Raw genomic sequence first — 21,648 nt, forward strand, 5'->3', positions numbered from 1 at the left:
ACACAAAGGCAGCAGAAAAGATTTAATATTTGATAGCAGTCGACAAAATGGGAGCATCCAATACTATGTGCAAGTGCACAAGCTAGTATTGGTCTTGGATGAATTACAGGGAAAGTGAATATTAAGTAGGCATTAATAGCATTGCCCTGCTTAGTGATACACTACAGCTGGCTCAGGTGCTTGGAGTTTAGGAAAAGTGTTTAAAATATTAGAGGAAATACAAAGAGGCAATAGAGGAATTAGAGGGTAAGATGTGTGAGGAGAGGCTGCGGGAGCTAAACTTACATAGTCTCAAAGAGAGAAGACTCAGGGGGCCTCAATCACAGTCTATAAATACCTTCAAGGTAATAATATAAATGAAGGAAGGGAATTCTCTGGTCTCAGAAGATAGCAGGACAAGGAGCAATGGCCTGGAGCTAAGGAAGCAGGAGCGTGGGGTAGGTTCCAGGGAACAGTTCTTTACTCTGGCCTCTGCTGCACCAGATGAATCCACTTCAGGGAGGAGAAATTGCTCTCCTTCCACTGACTCCGGGGCACATTGCCCACACGCATGCACATGCTGCACTTGATGCGTCCAAGATGGTTCTAATCAGCCAAAGACCCCCCCCCAGAACCTGTGTAGCACCGAGCTGTACATCAGCACAGACAAAGAGCCATACATGGTGTGGGCTATCCCAGTCTGCGTGCTGACTCACAGGTCTTCCTGCAAGTGCAGGATTGTTAATATGGAGTAATTTTAGAGTGAAGGCATTCATTAACCTGGCACCGCTTTTGTGAGCAGAGAAATAGCATTGTGTTTCTCCACGGCTGCACTTCACTACACTGGGATTTTTCTCCTTCTTAAAGCACTGTTACAAAGGCTGGTTTTGCACATTCTGCAAAGGGTGAATAAAGCTCAAACCACATATTAGCTAGCACACATGGTGATTTGACTTCCATTTAGCCACTTGGTTCAGTGGAGAACAAAAATTCAGAGCACTGTACCAGTTAAACAGAGTAAGTCCTCATGTGGCTTATCTACTCCTAGGATACATCCACGTGCAGAAACAGTAAAAAACATGACTCTTCCATTTTTCAAGGAAAATCTTTCTTTGTCCTGGGAAAAAACTATCCCAGCATTTTTATCTTTTGTGCTATTTTATAATCAAATCCCAATTTCAGGTTCTCTGGCTATTTTCTTATCCTCCAATCCACCTGAAATTGTGATGGTGGCAATTCACAAGACCCACAGCAAATTCTGCAGATGCAGAGAGGCACCTGCATCCAGCAGAGGCCAAAGCACTGAAAATGAGGAAGGACGATAGAGACTGTGACAATAACTTGGAGTTTCTGAAGTGATTTGACTGACTGACAGACATGGCTGGTGGCAGAACAAGAAAGCAATCCAGAGAACATAAGCAAAGCACAGCAAAAAATAATCATAGCAGCAGTCTCAAGTACTGTGCAAAGGGTTCAAACAAGAAGAGTAAATGAAAATGCCTCTTACTCCAGTGACCCACAAAGAAGTCACTCCAGTTCTTGTACATTAAGGGATGGCTGCCCAACAAATCAGCTCCTCTCCTCTGGACAGGAAGAAATCAACCTCCTCCACTTTCTAGGAAGACCCTTTCAGCTTTACTGGAGTCCTAACACTTAAACACAGAACAAAACAAAAGCCCCAACACTTCATGACACCTCATCTGTCCAATCTGTTTATGTTGCCCTTGCTCCGATCACAGGGAAGAATTTCAAGCAAAGGGATTTAATGTGTATGCTGTAGGCACTAGCAATATTAATTTTATTTTATTTAACAAGAGTTTCTCTGTTTTATTCAGAAAACACCATCTCTCCTGCATCAGGATCCCCATCTACCAAGCTAACATATTAGCTCGGTGCCAGACAGGAAACTAGGTTGCAGCTAACCACATCATCATTTTATACAAAATCAGATCACACATCTGTAACCTGGTAAGCCACGTTCCTCCTTAAATCGACAGTGGAAAGAGGTCAGGAAACGCTTCAGCTTTGTATCGAGCTGGCTTCTCAAGCTCCTCTACATTTTCTCATTCGACATCTCCTGAATTTGTGCTTTATGTTTGGAACCTTGCTGGGAACTTGTGTCTTGAATGCCTCAGCCCAAAATCTACCATGCCTGTTAGTGAAGATTTATGTTTAAAAACACCAAAGCTGTTATTAACGACATACAACTTAATTACGGTTGGACACTTCATATACAGTGCTTGGCACCTCTGGAAAAACAGACCTCTCAGTACGGCACTGACATATGTGTAAAAACTCCATAGGCAGACTATTCTGAAATGGTAACCTGTGAAAGACTCACTGCTTGTTAAACATAATCACCTCCTACTTCAAAAAGGGAGTCAGAACAGAGTTACTGTACAGAGATCTATTAGTTTTAAAAGGTGGGGTTTGTGCTACTGTGTCCCCAAATAAATACTGTTATTACAAAAAAAAATTGAGCTGCTGTTAAGAAAGATATGTTTGAGGGTTTTAAAAACTGTTTTCTACACTTATAACTGAACATACATAGCAGTATCAGCTCCAGTAAGGGCTTCCCAGCTCATATTTGCATGCTGCAAATTAGAGCTTAAATGTACTAAAGTATATATTTGTGCAAGCTACCATACCACATATCGACTGAAAGGCTAGGCAGCTTTGTAAATACACACTGAAAAAGTTATCTGCCTTATTTGTGTGTTGTCAAGAGACTGGAATCACTTCTGGGTAAATAAGATGCATTTTTAAAATTATCTAATTATGTACAGTATTTAACTTGAAAGACCTGTAGCCATTTTGGCCTCTTAGGAAAAAAGAGCATGCATGTTTTATAACTCTAAAATAATGATTTCTAATAAAATATTAGGAAATACTACAGCTGTAAAAAAATTACATAGTCCAAATTAGAAAGACTACATCAAGTAAGGCATACATGGTATCTGAGAGTTTGGTTGGTAATGTTAATTTTCACTGTGAATTACTTCTGTAGTAGCAATTGTTTTCCTATAACTTCTTTTTTACTTTTTACTGTAGTAAGTAAAAGTAAAATAACTTTTGCTTTACATAGTCTAAAGCAGTGGAAGAAAATCTCTAGTTTTGGTATCTGTCAGAACACAGTATCAGCGACCATTATTAACTTTTATACTTTGTAAATCTCAGAGCTTTTCAATACACATAGAACAACACATAACTCAGTAGTAGCTCTTAACAAAGGGCAGTTTTATCTTTTCAAATACCAAGCACTGAATATGTGTCTGTCCTAAGTAGTTGCACTGGAAAAAAGATAGCAAGAAAACAAGCAAGCATTTTAAGGTGAAAAACATCCACCCATTATTAGAGGTCATTGTTTTATTATTATGCAATCCTGCTTGTTACCAGCAGGGATCCAGAGCCCATCAAGTGATGCAAACTATGTCACTGTCCTTTGACATCCATTACTACCCATCCTTCTCCGTGGAGTGGTATCCTCTGTGCATCCAGATTGGATTTTTATTTAAGACACATTTCTAAATTGACAACTGTAGTCAGAGGCTATCTATGTTTACCCTCTACAGTGCAGGGCACATTTCTCAAAACTGGAAAAAAAAAAGGAGAGGAACAAAGCGGGGGAAAAGGGAGAGACACAGAAAAAGAATATGGCCCAGTAAGTACCGAGGGAATCTCAGGCTCTGGAGACATGCGTTCAACTCTCTGCTCTGCCAAATTCCCTGCATAATGCGAGGAAATCAATTAGTAACTTATCTGTGAAATGGGGATACTCAATTACACACCGGGGGATTATGAGACTAAATAAATAGTCACAAATTTCAAGTGATTTAGACAGTATAGAAGTAAAAGACAAACAGTACCGAGAGAGAAGCATATTAAGATTTCTATTCTACACACACACACACACACGCACAACAAAATTACTCCAGTGATTTTACCCTCTTCAACAGAAACAACTCCTCTACACCATCAGTTTCAACTACCAATTCCAGTGGCCCAGATCGCAACTCTCACATTATATCCCAAATGACCAGCACCTCCAGGACGGGTAGTAGCATAAAACAGTTTTAACATGGATAACAGGAGCTTACCCAACCAAGAAGCTACAGCAATGTTTCCTTCCTTGCAAAAGTTATCAGAAATGGGAGAGAAACTGTCATCTCCTTAGCTTCCTAGGCATGAACCAGTTCCTGCATCTCCAACTGACAAAAGCTGGAAGATTATCTCTGAAAGTGCTTGCAATGAAGACAAATTTAACCAAAGACCCTAGCTCCAGTCAGACCTGAAGAATTACTGAGCTGCAGGTTAGACTGTTGTTTCTGAAAAAGGAGAACATCTCCAAGATTTATAGTGAAAAAAATAGGTATAACAGGTATCATTAACAACTCACCAGCTCCCAACAGTGAGCATACAATGTCACATGAGCTACTGTATTTAGCTTCTGGAGTTAGCCTGGGAACCAACCTACACAGCACCATGTGCTGCTGCTGGCAAATGATCTTTTAATGGCAACAGCTATATGGGGTTGCTTCCATTCAGCTACTGCATTGCAAAGTGATGATAAATGATAATGAGAAATTATTACAATTATCAGAAGTATTAGTAAATGTTCCTACTGCTTGGTATTATAAATCTAGAGAAGTCTTTAAGACTTATGTCAAACCACACGATGCACACCACGCAGTTAATTTTACAGCTGACAGCTTGAATTTTGGGAGCAAATTCAGCACTACTGGAGCAGGAATCTATTATTTCTTTAGCATGCTATAGCAATATTTAAGTCATCACTGAAGGAAATTTAAATGTATGACACAGTAGTATCATGATAGTAAAAAATAGTTGAGGATTGGTGCAGAGGGTGCCAATTTTTCTTTCAAGCCGTAAGAGTAATTCATGTCCTCGTGTTCTGTCACTCCACCTCCAATGGCAGAAGCACACCCATGTTTTCAGTGACAGCTTCTAAAATCTTCTTTGAATCAGTGAATAATTTAGGTTAGAATGGATCTCTAGAGAACATCTGGTGAGAGAGAAAGAAGTAAGCACATGTGTTCCTTTAAAGATTAAACCAAAAACCCCAAACCAACCACTACCTCAATGCCCCTCAGCTCATGAACCTTATGAAGCCATGGTGATGACCTGGCCTAGTCAGTGATGCTTCCTACTCCAGTAGTGCCATGGAGAGCGAGCTCTGGCTTTGTGTAGTTGCCCAACCTTCGCTTGCACCCTCTGCTCTTGGGGCACAGGTGGGATGCAGTGACAACACTTTCCAGATAGCTGAAAACTGTTTCCCTTAATAGTATTGTCACTAGGGACTGAAACCTAAAGAGCATCTGTACAGGATCTTTACCTGCCAAGAAAGGTTGCTTATTAGAAATAAATCATGGAAATTTTTTTTTTTTTTTTAAGGAGATGCCAAATACTCTGCTGACAAAATGTTTCCATTTTTCTTTGTTGTTTGGGTTTTTTTTGTTTTTGTTTTTGTTTTTTCAGTCAGCCAGTAAACCATGCGGGCTGTTGGGGATTTGTTAGTGATCTGACTACTCATTAAAATAATATAAAAATATAATCCAGCATTTTCAAGCACCAATAATTCAAACCAGGCATATTAATAGGTTACCTTTTCCTCAAATACTGCTGAGCATGCTGTAGGCAGCCATCAACTTGAAATTATTTTTATTAAAGAAGGATGTGTGTGCCTACAGCACACAACTCAAGAAACATCTCTAATGAGGCAATATGAAACCATTTAGTGACAACTATGTTTGAAAAAGCCAACCAAAAATTACAAACCATTTGTAAGACATTTTGTTGTGTTTTCTTGTGTGCAGGTATTTGGACCTATCTCAGAGTAATATTAACACTGCTGGAGTTGTGTAAGCAGTCAGGAGCTCAGGCAGACATTCGTCTTCACATGAGAGAATCCAAACTCAACATCAACACTGCTAGCTCTTCAAAGCCCAGTATGGCACTATGGAGCTAAAATTCTCTCAACTAGCAGTTACTGTCATTAGATCAGCTTTTAATCATATGAAGTTATGACAACAGCATATTAAATGAATTCCCATTTCTTTTGAGCCTTGAAAGCAACTCATGTTTTGATTATTTTGTTCTTTTAAGAGAGATCACCTCTCATTCCATTACTACAGGGCTCTAATCATTTCTTTAATCAGGATGAGAAGCTGATAGAAGACATATTTGGAAAACAATATTTTTGCAAACTAAACTTAATTTTCAACAGGTTTTCAAACTATAATAATTATTGAAAAAGGACAGTGTTCATTTAGACTAAGATATAACTAGCCAAAATTAGAAATACTTATTGTAAGGCTGTTTTCCTTTTACCCCATGAATACAGATTACAGACCAGCTGCTTGATGTTAGAGCAACTCATTTGCTTTTACGCTCATTTCTGTCTCTGAACAAATTGGTCAGAGATATAACTGTATCAGCAATATCAAATCATAAGAGGGACCTCTAAGGGCAACTGAACTAACCCAGCCACCTGTGCTGTGCCATGCCGTGCATTTGCTGAGACAATACCTCCTGGTTTCACTTTGATTAGCTGATATGCGACAGATCCCGTACTGTAAGTTTAGAAATTTGTTCAGAATTAGACTCAGGTTTTTATGTTATTGAGACTTTTTCTGTTCACTCTTTTCATAAATTCAAGCTATAGATCCTGCTATGCAAATATCAAACAGGCCACCTGGTTGCACCAACCACCCAAAGGTTGGTTGGTGGTTCCCTACATATGACTTGCTGAATTTGCTGCCTTTTTATCATTACTGAAATGCAATTAAAAAATCCTTTTCAAGAAGCTACACTCTTGTATGCCACAAGATCAATGTTCAAATTAATGCTTAGACCTTGAGCCTCCAAAGTACAAAGTCCTCTTGGCTCCTCAGAATTCAGCACCTGAAAAAACAGTGCCTAGTCCTCCCAACAGTCACAGTGAAATAATTCTTAAATCATCACAACTTGTGTTCTGGTTTTGCCACCTTCTTTATGGCACATCCCAGCCTTCTGACTTGTAACCAGCTCAGGCTTATTCTGGCCATTCAGAGTGGGCAATATTTTCAAAAACACACAGAAGACCAAAGAGGTCCAGCCATCTAGACCTAAAGGGGTGCTAGGTGCTCTTGCAGATTGTTAACCAAATGAAATATGCTTTCATTTTAGAAGACGCAAGATTACTGAGGAAAAGGAATAGCCACAGAGTTTTAATTCTGTTTGATATTTCATGATATTTGGCACTGATCTATTTCTAGGACTGTTGGCGTGCAGGGCGAATAAAATTAAGTAAGTGCCACAAACTTGCATTGTTTTCTATCAGCCTTACAGAAGAGGTAAAATTCCTATTTGTGTACACATATTACAGGTCAATTGTTTCCAAAAGGAAGACACCCTGCTTTCTCATTTGACACCAGGAGGTACAGACAAAAGCATCCCTTCCAACTTTCCTAGCTATTTTATTCATTAGATAACTCACCAGGATGCCTGTTTCTTTCGGTTGAAATCTTGGCTCTTTCAAGACATAAAACCTACTCCCCCATCTTTTTTGTGGGTGAGGTAGAGGGATCCCAGGCTTGAGAATGAGACTTGATGTTTTTCTCTTCCTCACCTCTGCCCCCCCATTAGGTATCAGTCAGATGTAATTTTATTAAAGGTCACACAGTTACACCAGTCTTAAAAACATTAAATCAGAATGAAGCCATAAGTTACAGAGATACGGAAAATCCATTTCAAGCATTACCAAAAAAATAAAACATTCCTCACTCTAATACCTTGGAAAGATACTTAAATTATTCAGGAACACTGTGAACGTACTTCTCTTCTCCTAATAGAAAAATGCCTTTAAAAGGCAACACATTTGCAAATTTCTTAAGATTTTGAAGCAGAAGTACTAACTACACCATCTGGATGTTGCCTGCCTTCTCTAGTCCTAACGCAATGATGGAGCCCTCTACCTCCAGTTGGAGCCCAGGTGTGTTATTACAATACATGCATCACATAATAACCAACAACAGCTTCCTTAGGGTAAAAAAAAGGAGGAAGAAAAAACAAAACACCAGAAAAAAAACCAAAACAACCAAAACCCCGAAGGACATAATTATTAATTCAGGTCTGCCCTGCTGCTAATGCAATGTTTGTATCAGCAGTACATTACCCCCATATTTTATAATTACAATACATATCCAAGGAAAGAAATTCATTGACTAATGGGAAAGGATAAGAAACTCAATTAAAAATAATACATAGAGTAAACCACCACCACAACTTCTGGACTACATGTACTTTCAGCATTTGTCTTTATCCATATGTATAGGGAGATAAATGTGTGTGTGATATATTGAAGTTTGTTGCAAAAGTAATGTTTTTCAAAATTTCTGCTTAGGAAAAATTTTATTACTATTGACAGTCATGGTGACAACACACTTTGTGGTCTGAAATATTGTTTCATATTTACCTGTATTTTATCCTTAAAGGAAGCTGCTGTCACTTGTAAACTTCTAGATCAGAGTGCTTCCTGTATGCAATGAATACAATGAATTCTTTTTTTGATCAAAAAAGAAGAGATAGATATACTGCATACTATAAAGCAGTATATATATTTACAGTATGCATCTAAAAATAATAGTTCTCAAAACTGTAACAAATTCAAAATCAGAAAAAATGTGGAATTTGTTTATATCTTTGTTTTTCCCCCAGAAAAAAAACACCATTAAAAATGTATGGTTTTGTGGAAATTTTCAACTTTAACAAAAAACTCGCATATTCCCACATAATACAGTTCTGATGTAAATCTTCTTGCAGGCAGCAGGGAACAATTCAGAAAAGCTGACAGAAAAAAACCCTAAAGACCTAGGTTAGATATTGGGTCCACTTAAATCAAGATCCAGCCAATGACCTCTTTCCCTAGTGACACACTGCATTACGTAAATCAAACAATACAAACTCTTCAGTATACAAATGCCACACAACCAATTTATATTTCTTACTTACATGGACCCAAAGTGCACTTTATATCAATTAACATTAAAATCATCTTATAAAGCTTTCTTTTTCCCTGGGTACATTCATAAAGTTGGATTCGCTGTGTGTATCCATCCAAATACAGTAACAAAAGATAGAAGACCTATCACAGTCTCCTAAAAGCAATCAAGATCAGCAATTATGTTTCATGGTTATGTGCTCCAAATATCATTGTGCTCCAGCTCCTAAGGAGATCCACACTGGCAAATGATCAAACTCAGCCATTCCTCTGCATACAGTGCTGCATAAGTTTTTATAAACTCATTCTGGTCATAGTCAAAATCCTCCAAGCCAAAGACTTAGTTCTGTGCTTTATTCAAACTTCTATGCCTACTATAAACCATCAGTGAAGTTTGTGGCCTGTTAATGCTTCTATAAAATTTTCCATTGTTCTCAAAAATCCTATTCTATCAAAGGATAATTTACCCTGCCTGACAGATGGAACAGTGTTTTGAGTTTAAATATTTTTATAAGATTTCCCAAATCACACCTTCCCTTTCCCTCAGTCTAGTTCTTTTCCTGCTAACATATCATCCATCATTTAATTAGCTATTGCTGCTCTTAGACTTGATTGCATCCACCCTACTACTGCCCACCCATAACATTACTGATGCTGCTTGAAATACATAGCAGTTGCCACTGCAAGGCAACATTAATTCCCTCTGTCCTCTTTCCTCTTCTACTTTCAAATTTTCTCCTGACCATTGGTTACAACCACCTGATGTTTCACAGCTCTTATTTTACCTAATGATAAAAAAACTGGCTTTGTAAGGGACCAGATGACAGATTATGTGGTGTTTCCTTGGTAGAATGATGAGCAGATCTCGAAATCTGTGACCCAAAGTAGGAGCAGGACCACTTTTGAACCTGATTAGTCTTTGTGTCAAAACCAGCTAGTGCAGACGTAAAGCACTTCCAAACTTACGTCTCATATACAGATTGTGTGAAAGGAAAAGCAAATCAAAACAAAATCCACAATCCATTTTAAAAACAAAAGGTAGAAAATAATAATGATGATGTATTATTAAACAATGCATTGCTGTTACAAAAAAGAGCAGCTCTAATTTCAACAGCTACCAGTATCAATTAAAAAAACCCCTAAAACTTAATATGCCACTAATGCATTCACTTAAGTCTAAGCCAGAAATGGACAAGTTTGACCCCTAGAGAGACATTGGTGTTATTTTTGGTTTGGAGACCTAAAATCTTAATGAAAAGCAGCTTTGACTATACACAGTGTAATAGTTGCAGCCACCACAATTAACAGTTCATAAGCAATTCCATTATATGAATGACACTTACAAACTTCCATTTTCATTGCAATTTAAGAAGCATGCTTTTTAATACGCCACAGTTGAAACAGGTCAAAAGAGAATGGTAAATACTGGCATGGAAATTAGTCTCCGTGAGAAATGCCAAGTACCGCAGTGTGAAATGACTTCGCTCAGCCTAGTCAGAATCGAAATCACAGCCTCCCCAGCCCTCCAGCAAAGTGGGAAAAGGGTTAAGTTTACACAATTTGTACAGCGCAGGAAGATAGTGCTGAAGGGAAAAGAAGGATCTCATAAAATCCCCATACACAGAGCTTCACGAAATAGCTTCTCTGCAGAGATTCACAGCAAATTCACAGCACCAGATAGCATAAAATGGTCTAAATATTAGTTCAAGTGGGGATGCGAAATGCGTGGTTAACTTAGCCATAACTCAATTTCTCAGTCTTCTAAGATGTCCTCAAACAGATAACCCTTTCCAAGTTGTTCAGAAGAACAGCATGTACTGAAAGAGGTTCTCGAATTGGTCTTATAATTAACAGGTGAAGCTGAAAGCCATGCAGTTCATTAACAAAAACTAGAACAAAAAGAAAGTGATTTAGCTAGAACTAACAATTGTGATGGAAGACCTGCAAAAGAGCAGTTGGTGCATTACTGATTAACACTACATGCTGTGCAAACTTCCCAAACTACATATACAGAACTCACAAGTATACAACACACATTTCCTCCTTGCTAAAGGAATTCAGCCACACCTCTTCCCCTGTAATTCTCCCTAAAATGTCAGGGGTAAATGCAAAAGAAAAAAACAAAACCTGAAACAATCAAAATTCAACAGAGATAGTGATGCCATATTGGAACAAGCAAAAACATGAGTGCAACATTAACTCATACCTGGCAAAAGAGGGAGAACAGACTAATGGCATGTAGCAGTCCTCATTCAGAATGGGGAAAATGAGCAGCTGGGGTTCATGCTGGTACCCACAGGACCCCAACAGCACCTGAGCCTCATCCCTACGTTGAATGCATCAACACAGTGCAGGCACTCTCTGACTCATGTCACAACAGAACAAACTACTCACCAAATACCTGCGCATTTGTAAGTATAATAAACTTATAAATTGCATTTATAAAAATACATAATAAATCAGTTTTACACTAGGTAGAACTAGAGCCAATATGGGCCATACAAAGCTGTATAGAGGTATAGAGCTATAAATTCCTAAACTTGAAGAAGGTATAAAAATATGCATATTTTGAGAAATTAATGAGAATTAAACTCCTTCCTGTGGAATAATAAAGAACTGAAACTGATCATTTTGGATGCTCAATCCTAACCCTGCTCTTTGTGCCACTAGAGATGCTCCATGAGAGGCTGGAGCACAGGAACTCCTAAACCTCATACTCCTGCAGCTTGGTCCTCTACCCGCCCCTAACCTCACTCATCCACTGGTTTAAGCCAGGAACGGGCTAACCTCGCTGAGTTGGCAGGCTGCACACCAAAACCTGCCTACAAGGAGAGTACCCTTCTGCCGAAGGGATGCTGTTTTCAGTCTTACAAGAAAGAAAAGGCCACCAGGACCTGACCCAGACTGGTGTAGGCGTATGGCTGGGGCCACAGTGGACTCTTGGTGTCAACCCAGCAGTCCCTACCTCTCCCCTTTCTCCAGGCCGCCCCAGTCATCGCTGTGTCAGCTCAACCCATCACAGTGATGAGACGTAGCTACCAGGAACTGCATGGCACCTAGTTTTTGCTGTGATGGGGACTCCATGCAAAGGTGAAAACCAAAATGTTTACCACACTGATGGCAAAGTCTACCCCTGGAGTCACACCAAAACAGACAATGGTGTGACAGCACCTAACTCTTTAATGATTGCTACTAACCTTGAAGGCAAATCAACCTAGCCCAAATCCAGAGGAGAAACACAATGGAAATGCCCAACTTGAATTATATACACACACAGCCTGTCAGTGCTACCCTTCCAATCGCTCTTCTTGTCCTCATTAGCTGGTGCACTGCTACTGTGTTGTACAACAAAACCACAGGAGCTTGTGATAATCAACTTTTTCTGGGAAGTGATTGAGTCCACAAACAAAAGCCAATTCAGTATTGTTTTTCTAAGCTGAAGAAATTGTTCACATTTATTTGAATCAGAAACGTGAAAAAGTTAGCACACCACAAGCAAGCATGTGCATTTAAATTCAACCACCACACAAAACAAAAAACTATCTGCAAACCTTCCAAAAATACTTTTTCCATTCTTTGTTAAGATATAGCTATGAGTTTGCACCGTAGAGCTGGTAATTTTAAAAAAGGGTAGAGATTATATTGCATCTAGATGTATATATATCATTTATATAGTTAAATCTTTGATCTTTTGAATAGAGATCGAGAGGTTTTTGTGAATCTTTTTCCTGCAGTTACAACTTTAGTTGTTTCTTCATATCACCACCAGATGGGGCTCACTTATAGCTGAAATCGTTGGACATTACACAATTTTGTATTACATACACAATTTATGTTGTACACTCACATTTCTAATGCATGCACATTCTTTTTCACAGCATATTTGCACACTTTTCATCTCATGAAAAAAATCCATATTTTTAATTTTCAGATACAACTGGTTATGGATTTTTAAAATTTTTTTAATAACTACATTAATCTCAGAACTATTATTACACTGTATGCCCAGTTTAGATCAAGTTGATAGAGGCAAGAAGAGGGGATGTATTGCTTGAGAATTACAGTGCCAGCTTTCTAGCTAGTTCCCAGGTTCATGGGATCTGTGATGGGGACTATCTCATTACATGCCTTAGAATTACAGAATGCTTTAAAACATGCTGCATCCAGTTCCAGTGTAATCAACAGCAGCAAAATAAAATGCAATTCTTTTGAGCAGTACTTCAAATCTATTAAGAAACCTCCAATATTGTTTTGATATACCAACATCCCTCCCTCCCCTTTTATTTTTTTTAAGGTCAAAAAAGGAGGAGTGAAACCTCTTGCTGTACAGCCTGGAAATTCAGTCAGGGAAATGCCCTATTTTTATCACCTACTTTCTCTCTTTCTGAAGGCTTTTCTTGCTACATTATTTTCTCCCCTCTTCCCAGTTATACATGAGCAGTAATTCCCACAGAAAATAACTGAGCTTCCATTTTAGCTATTCAAATTTCTCAGGACAGATTTTGTGAGTGAGGAAGGGCTTTAGCCTGTTCTCTCAGCCCAAGGAAGCAGCGCTGGGTACTCTCCAGTTATGTCAATCAGAAATGTAGTATGCTTAGGTTAAGCAGCAGCAGGGACCCCCAAATGCCTATTTGATAGAGAGATGCCGTAATGGCAGACAAATAAAGAAGATAAGAATTGCAAAATGGGAGAGAATAACTTGAAGCCCCTCAGATGCTTAGCCACAGTGGTGAGAATATAAAACTAAAATTAAAACAAATGTAAATCCATTTTATTACTGATAGTTTAGATCCATAGACAATATATTAAAAAAATTCTGTGACTTCACCTTTGAAGACTCCAGGGGGCTTATCAGACCTGGCTCCTGCACAGGCTAATCCCAATTCTGCATTAAAAACTGTATCTCCAACACATAGCGCCTCTGACTACATGGTTTGGCAGCACCCAACTGATTCACATGGTGCCTACTACTGTAGAGCCCCATCAATACTTTTCAACAAACGTAATCACAAGAGCATCTTTTCAGACAGTGAAATTTCAGACAGCAATTGATTAGCTCTCAAGACCCATCAGATTTTAAAAATCTGTATGCAGAAAAGAGTCTTTCATACAACATCACCAATATACAATGACAAAAGTCAGCCCTAAAATTACAAATGTTGTGATGCCAGTTAATTTCTCTAAATGGGTGCCTGAACTGAAAACCCCAAAGTCCTAAGACAGGACTCAACAGAAACACAGAGTTCGCAGATCACATCACTTGTTAAGGAGACTGAAAAGTTAAGATTCCAAATAATTAAAAAAAAAAAAAATTATCCTGCTTCTGCAATATTTTCTTTTAGTGGATGCTGGATTTCCCCCTGGCATTTTGAATTTTATTTCACACTAACATACTTCAGAGATAAAAATCCCTGAAACTGTAAAGTTAGGAAAACATAAACACTATGGAAAGCAACTTAAGAGTTCATGATGATGCTTCCTAATTTCTGCCTTTTGCAAAACATTGCTAGAGTTGCCCCACTTTTAGAGATCCTTATTTCCTGCTCAATGCTGGAGAGACTTTTCTGACTGCTGAGCTAGAAAGGAGATCTTTTCCTGGGCAGCCACTCAAATCCAGTGCCCCTGGCCCCGGCTGCATGCCTGACTGCGCAGCCCCACAGGGGAGGCAGGCACAGGAGCAGAGTGGCCCGAAGTCACCAGGGAGAGGAGGCAGACAGCTAAGCAGGCACAGTCTGCCACAAACATCACCCAGTCCCACTCCTGGGCTACAGCTACAGCTGGGTAGAGGGAGTCAAAAGCAAAAATAAGGAGCAACAAAACAGAAAAGAAGGGAACTAAGGTCTGCTAATCCAAAAGATAATATAAGGAGGGCAGAAAAGGAGTTACCTTCTGCTTAGCCAGCTCTCCCAGCAGGCTGAAGTAGTGAACAAAGCTACTTCCACCCAAGTAAAGAACAAGAGAAATGAAGTGCTGGGGGCTTGCATGAACAAGTAACGAACATCATCACATAGAGTGTTGGAAGATGTTCAGAAGCTTCAGACTGCTTGGGTTGTACTTGCTTTTTAGATGTTTATATGTATCAACCTCTGCTTCCCAAATCTTCCAGGTTCTTCCACTACATGGCCAATATCTAGTTTTGTAGGGTAACATTGGTGCTAACACTGACTTGCAAATATTGTTTCTCCCAAGAGATCCATAATGAGGAAAAGAATTATTTAAAATGAGAAACGTGGCCAGAAGTTCCTGTATAATTCCTCAAGAGGCCGATTCCCTTCACACATTTCAACTCCTCAGCATAGGCAGAGGGTTAAAGAAATTTAATGGTGACTGTCCCCTTCACTAGCAACACCATTTTATTTAATACGTTGTTATTAGAATGGATTTGGAGGGGAAAAACCAAAGTTATTCTGCAGACAGTACAGTAGCAGATAGAGATAGCTGAACACAACCAGTATTTAATTGTTCATATATTCAAAACTGAAACTAGCACCAAAACAGCTGCTATTGAGCAAATTTAGAAGTTGGATGAGTTCACTGAACACCTTCAGTTCATACCCCAGTTCATTTACTTCTGACTTCAACCACTGTATCCAGCAGCAGAAGTACACTTGCATCAGAAGGTGATACCACATTTAAAGTCTCCATTCCTTTCTTCTTTTATGCTCCAGACTGGCACAATACAGACCAATACATACATCTTTGAAATTAGTTTTTGTTGTGCTACTGGAGTATGCCTAAGTGGTCATCAGATCCAATTGCTCCCATTTTCCATAACATATAAACATGTTTTTCAGCTTTCATGCTGATACCATTGCTTCCTTAACCCTAAGAACAGTCCCAATCAATACCGTTGGTGGACATAAATCTTTGAATTTGCTCATTCTTCTGGGTCCAAAGCGCAGGAGAAGAGTTTTGGCACATCAAATAAACTTTAGTAGACTGACCTTGAACATTCATTTATTCTTACAGTGCACCAGCATCTATAAAGAAACATATTAAAACATAAAGCCCTTCCCCAAAGAGCTTACATTTGAATGCTTGACAAGACCATGACGAGCAGTAGAAAGGCAGAGGGATGTGCACTGAGAAAAGGAAGAATCACAGTAATAGGATCACAAGACAACTTCACTTAGCAAGGGTACAGTTTGCAGGTCTATGAGCTTTCCAAGAACTAATTACTGCTCTTGTGGGTGAAAAAATAAAAGTGAACACTTAAAGAGTTTTAAATGGAGCTGAACAAACATGGAGAAAGAAATAATGTTTGGATGCAAAGTGTGAAAAGGAAAAGGTCTCAAGGCTCATATAATTTACAGAGGAGGCAAACAAGAATTGACAGGTCATAGAGATAGGCCAGGGCAGAACTGTAGACAGTTTTGGAGAAGCAAGAACAAGCTGCAGCATTTCTCTCAGTGCAGAATCTGAAAGGGTCAGAAAAAAAGGGTAAAAAGCCAATTCTGAGGCAACATAATAAGATATTAAAAAGGTAGGTACTGAAATGTGGCATTTGTACTGAACACACTTGATTGTCAACCCAAATGCCATAAAGTTTAACATTTTAGTTTGAACAGATGCTTAATTGTATGCACTTAATGAACCATCATAAACCAGGAAGATTCCTGATACGGTTGTAAGCAACGTGTTACACTGCGCAATGGCAGGGACAGATAAAGGAATCTCAACCTGATTACAGTGAACAGGGTATGGCAGACACAAATAACCAGAGAACTGCTAAGGTCCTGATTTTTAAAAAGCCTTTAAAAAATGTAAGCAGACAAAATCATTTTATCTGAAAACAATGATGAAGGTCCTACAGTTCAGAAGGCAGCACTGGCCTTCACCAAGGCAGGAAATGGGCACTGTGTTACCTCTAACGGAGTCCAAGGATAGTTACAGCACAGCAGAGTGGTGCAGAAAAGCAGTAACCCTAGAAAGAATTCCCTAATCATGAAGAAGTTCTCTTTACTTATGTCCTCTTCACAAGGAGAGGCGTACTGAATTTAGGGCTATTGACACTTTTTACGGCAATAGTGGAAGATTCTCAGAAAAATACCCCTTATCACAGATTACCTTCAATTTTTTCTGTAAATGAAAAGAACTAGAGGAACATAACTCTTTCCATTACTGCAAAGTGTCCTTAATCTCCTCTGAAAATTTCGCATTCAAATGTAATAAGCATCCACTTTAGTTCTACCCATTTTACATACTGACCCCTTTCAACTTTTGGAACAGTTTGTTAAACTAAGGTCATGTCTAAAGCAAAACTTTTAGTGACTCAGAGGCTTATGTCATTATGGCCTGCAGCACTGAGAGAAAGCAAGCACACAAACAGGCGTAGCGCTAATCTGCAACTGTCCCTTCACTAGGAAGCCATCGAGCAGCTAAAACACAGCAGAGGAAGATACTTTAAATGTGCGGAAGGAAAAACAAGAAAACCTATAGCTGCTGCAAACACAAAAATAATGGAAAACACAAGATCACATGCTATTAGTGTATGAAAGCAATGGGCTCTTGAATGTCTCCTGGGACTTGAGCCACTGTGCATCACAATACTATTGTTAGTAAGGTTTCAAGGGCAATGGATGGGTGTAGGCACCTCTGCCTCTTCCAAAGCTGTTTGCATCTGTGGAGTCAAAACCTGTTCTAGAAGTTCTTCCCACGGCATAGACGGTAAAGGCACATGATGGTAGTGATACCTGCCTGCTCTGCACCTCCCTCATGCATAGTCCATCTATCCCAGCACAGTTTGCTCTCTCCACAGTCCTCCAAAGCCGTAAGTCTACGCGTACAACTCTGCTTGGACACTGCTAGGGAGATGTCTCAGCAGCCAGCCAGGAGAAGAAAGTGCAGGCAAAGACTCTACTGGCCCTCGAAAGTACTTGCAGAATGGGTGGGCTCTGCTCAGAGCACTCCTTTTCCCTTCCTCTGCTAAAGGACAGGCCATGCCAGTACTCCTCTTCCAGTTCTGGGGACGGGGGATGCACAACGAGGCGAGATGAGGTGATACAGAGCGAGCTGAAGCCCATGAAAGTCGATTCACTGTAGGTTTCCAGGATCAGCAGCTATTACTTTTGGTGTCACCCAGATGCTGTTGTGATATCAATATATTGCATATTATTGCATGAGGACATTACACAGCACCTCAGGGCTCGATCAGCAAGACCTTGATTTTTCCAACCTCGATTACAGAAAGTATTAGATTTGTATCATGAACACATGCACATTATGAATAACTACATTAATTATCTGAAGAGAAGTTAATCGAAAGGTTACACACTACACTCTCACTGACATTGTTTAATCTTTATGTGCAATATGCATACTAAACAAATCTTCAGCTCCCACACCAAACAGCCAGAAATCCAGGACTCTAAAGATAAGACTGCTGAAGTAGGATCATTTCTCATACTTGAGGTTCAGCATCTGTGCATTTTCTGAAATCTTTTATTCTTTTTATTTTTTTAAAGGATCCAGCTATGGAAACTCAGTTTGTCAAAGTGCTATTGATCTCTATGTACACTCCTCCTCCCCCTTAAATGAGCTGCAAGGGGCAACTGGGGTGCCTGTTAAACCTAAACCACTTAAATATATTTAAAGGTAACTTGTGACACGCACTTTAAGGAACGGTTGCTCTGCATGTTTCCCAGCTCGCAGCTCCTTGATGCTCACTGCCATGCTGTAGGTGGTATCCAATCAGAGCTGCCGCCACTGAGGGCCAGGGAGGCGGCTGCCGGGTTTTATTTTATATTCCAGCTGCAGTGCAGGGAATGTAAGGCAGCAAGTGTGTACGGCACGAATAATGAGTTGTACTAATTCACAGAAATTCACTTTTTTTTGCCATCACACACTGCTCCTTTTTCTATAGACCAAGACTTTGAAAGTTCATTTTTATGTGTCATTTACTTCCCCAGGGTGTAAAGCCTGCTAAAAATATCACCATTTCTTCTCCTGTGATAACACATTATTTATGCAAAGGCAGAATAATTATTCTTGGCATACTAGAAGGCTCCCCCCCAAACTAAGGTAGTTTCAAAAGATACCTTCATAAAATACAGTGAAGGTCAATATTGTCAGCTAAAGCTCAACACTGAACATGAGTCTTCTGAACTCAGGATACTGGAAGGCTTGTTAAAGGAAGGAAATTATTTTGCAGTTGTACAGGGCATTTGATTTGAAAGCATGAAGGGAACATGACTGGGACAATGAGGTTTCTGTAACCAGTTACCCCATTCAACCCTGAAGAAGATGAAGTAAGATCTGTGTGGTGTAGAAATATAGTAGCAATTAAACCAGGCAGAAATGTATGTGAGGGAAATCCTGACAACTGGCATCAAGAGGTTAACTCTTCTTTTTAATCAGTAACTAGTTCTGTCATCTTTTGGTTCAGTGCAAAATCTCCCCAGAGAAGCGCCTCCATTCTTTGAATGTCCATAAGGCAATTAGGTTTTACATTTTTAAAACTGAAGGGTTTTACAGGATGAGCCAATTTATATGTTTCCATAATAAGAAAAGACTCAGGGCTACTGAAGTATCTATTTCAAAATGGCTTAGGTGGTGCATTATTGAATCCTACAAAGCCAAGGGGCTTCCAGGTCCCAGAGTCTTTAACAGTCATTTTGAGGGAACTACCTGGGCAGAATACAGAACAGCTTCATTTTTGGAAACCTGTAAAGCAGCCATTTGCTATTTGGACTTCCTTCAACATGAGCAGTATAGAGCACTGTGAAGAGAGGTCCTGGCTTGAACACAGGCACCCAGAGGTAGAAGTGTGCTGCCACAGCATTGGGTGATTATGTTTCTCTGCTCCTGAGCCTTTTTATTGTCTTAATAAATGCTGGTCAAGTCCCAATCATAAAAACGATCAGGTGGATATAGCTGTGAGCAAAAATGGGTGATAGCTTTCAAACTGGAATAGTGTAACAGCTCTATCTACCAATTAAAGCCATTCAGTGAACAAATCTGATGATTAACTGGATATGTAATTAAGCCTTTATTATTAGTCTAATTGGACGGTTAGGGGAATTATTAAAGCTGTTAAGATTCTGTGTAGCAAGCTGACTGTGTGGTACAGGCAATGTGAAATTCAGCTCATTACAAGCAAGGCCAAATGAATACATTTGAGTGGAAATTCGAGACAGCTGTATTCAAGTCTTTCAAAACAAATCCAAACAAACCTTAAAGCCACGAGTTCAGCTCAGCAGAGAGCGCTATAATGCCCCACTCGGACATGCATGGCAACAAGCCAAGCACAGACCCATTCCCAGCAGGCTAAGGAGAGGGGAGAGCTTTTTCTGTGATGTTAGCTAAAGCATCCTCCCTTCCCCCATCCCCATCATTCCTGACACCAGGATAAGGAGGAACTTTTGCAACAGAGGTGTCTGACCAGCTAGGCAGCTAAAATACAACAAGTCCTAAAGCATTAAGAGGAGCAAAAATCTGACTAATTCCTGCAAGAACTTGGTGCTCCAAAACCTGGTCTTGGGAACATAAAAGAATGAGCAGGAAGGTACGTGCAGACCACTGTGCAGGCCTAGCAAAACATTAAGCTTTCTGTGATCATTTAGTCTGTGTTCCACTTGTCCCAGGTCAAAGTCTGGACTCAACACTAGTAACATACCAAATTGAGAGTTGAGAACCAGGCCTCCCATATCCCTTACCAACAGCAAATGTCACTCAGACCTCACCAATCCTTACCAAAAAATAATAATAAAGAAATTAATAAGGAAATTCCCAGGCTTACCTGGTGATTGAGAAGGCAATTTATGTAGCATGCAGGCAAGTGGAATTATGGCTATTGAAGAGTTATCTCCATTGGTCTCAATGAAGTAAGCTGTTGGATCAATATGATGCTAAGTGGCCTGATACAAGCCCGTTGGAGAAAAAAAAAGAAAAAACAATAATTGATTTTTTTCCCAATAACCAAAGCAAACTCCTCCTAAATTAGTATGTTCACTGAACATGTCATCTATTGTCCTTCCCATCTGAAAAACTGCAATAATAAGAAAGTATTCTAGAAGTACAATTCAAATAAGCATAGGTGGAGAGCAATTAACCAAGAATAACAATTGCTGGAACTGAGGCTGAAACAGGTACTGATCAGCCACTTATCAGCAGAACTAGAAGAGCTCACATCCTGACCAGAGGAACTTCCAAGGACTGCAGCTAGCCAACGTACAGAAGTACAGTCTTCCCTGGCTTGCATATCCTTCTAGACCTAGGTGCAATCTCAATAAAACAGCAAGAGGTCAAAGTTACAGTCACATGCGTGCACCAATTGTGCCAAGAAAAGCCCCTATGTTCTGCATATCAGCAGCACAAACACGTAACAAAAATCTAATGACAACAGATATATAGATATATTTGGACTATATTTCCCAATAGCCATCTCTTATACCTGCAGTTAACGTCAATGGAAAACACCACCACCACACCCCAGTTGCAATCAAACTGTTTTAAAAATGCCAAAAGCAAGATGACATATGATCGCAATGCTGTTGCACGCACACAGAACATATCTAACTCTCTGCGGAAACCAGCGATAGATCTGATATGCTTTAACACTCTGGATAAGATAAATCTTGTAAGTGACTGTAAAAATGATACAAAGTGTTACAGAACTCACAGTGTGTGTTTTGGGTCTGATTTAAGTTCTCCTCTTCCCCTGTATGAGCTAC

The 21,648-nt window shown here is 39.5% G+C and overlaps 1 long non-coding RNA gene across 1 annotated transcript in view; it reads right to left on the reverse strand.

Moving 5' to 3' along the window:
• LOC128146333 (uncharacterized) overlaps window positions 1–20,838 on the reverse strand; it is a 75,989-nt gene extending 55,151 nt beyond the window's left edge. The window contains exon 1 of the long non-coding RNA XR_008236735.1: window positions 20,715–20,838. This is a non-coding gene — a long non-coding RNA (uncharacterized LOC128146333). The remainder of the gene's footprint in view (window positions 1–20,714) is intronic.
• Window positions 20,839–21,648: the final 810 nt, after the last annotated feature.

Source organism: Harpia harpyja, chromosome 9 (genome assembly GCF_026419915.1).
Source record: "Harpia harpyja isolate bHarHar1 chromosome 9, bHarHar1 primary haplotype, whole genome shotgun sequence".
In the NCBI taxonomy this organism is placed as follows: Eukaryota; Metazoa; Chordata; class Aves; order Accipitriformes; family Accipitridae; genus Harpia; species Harpia harpyja.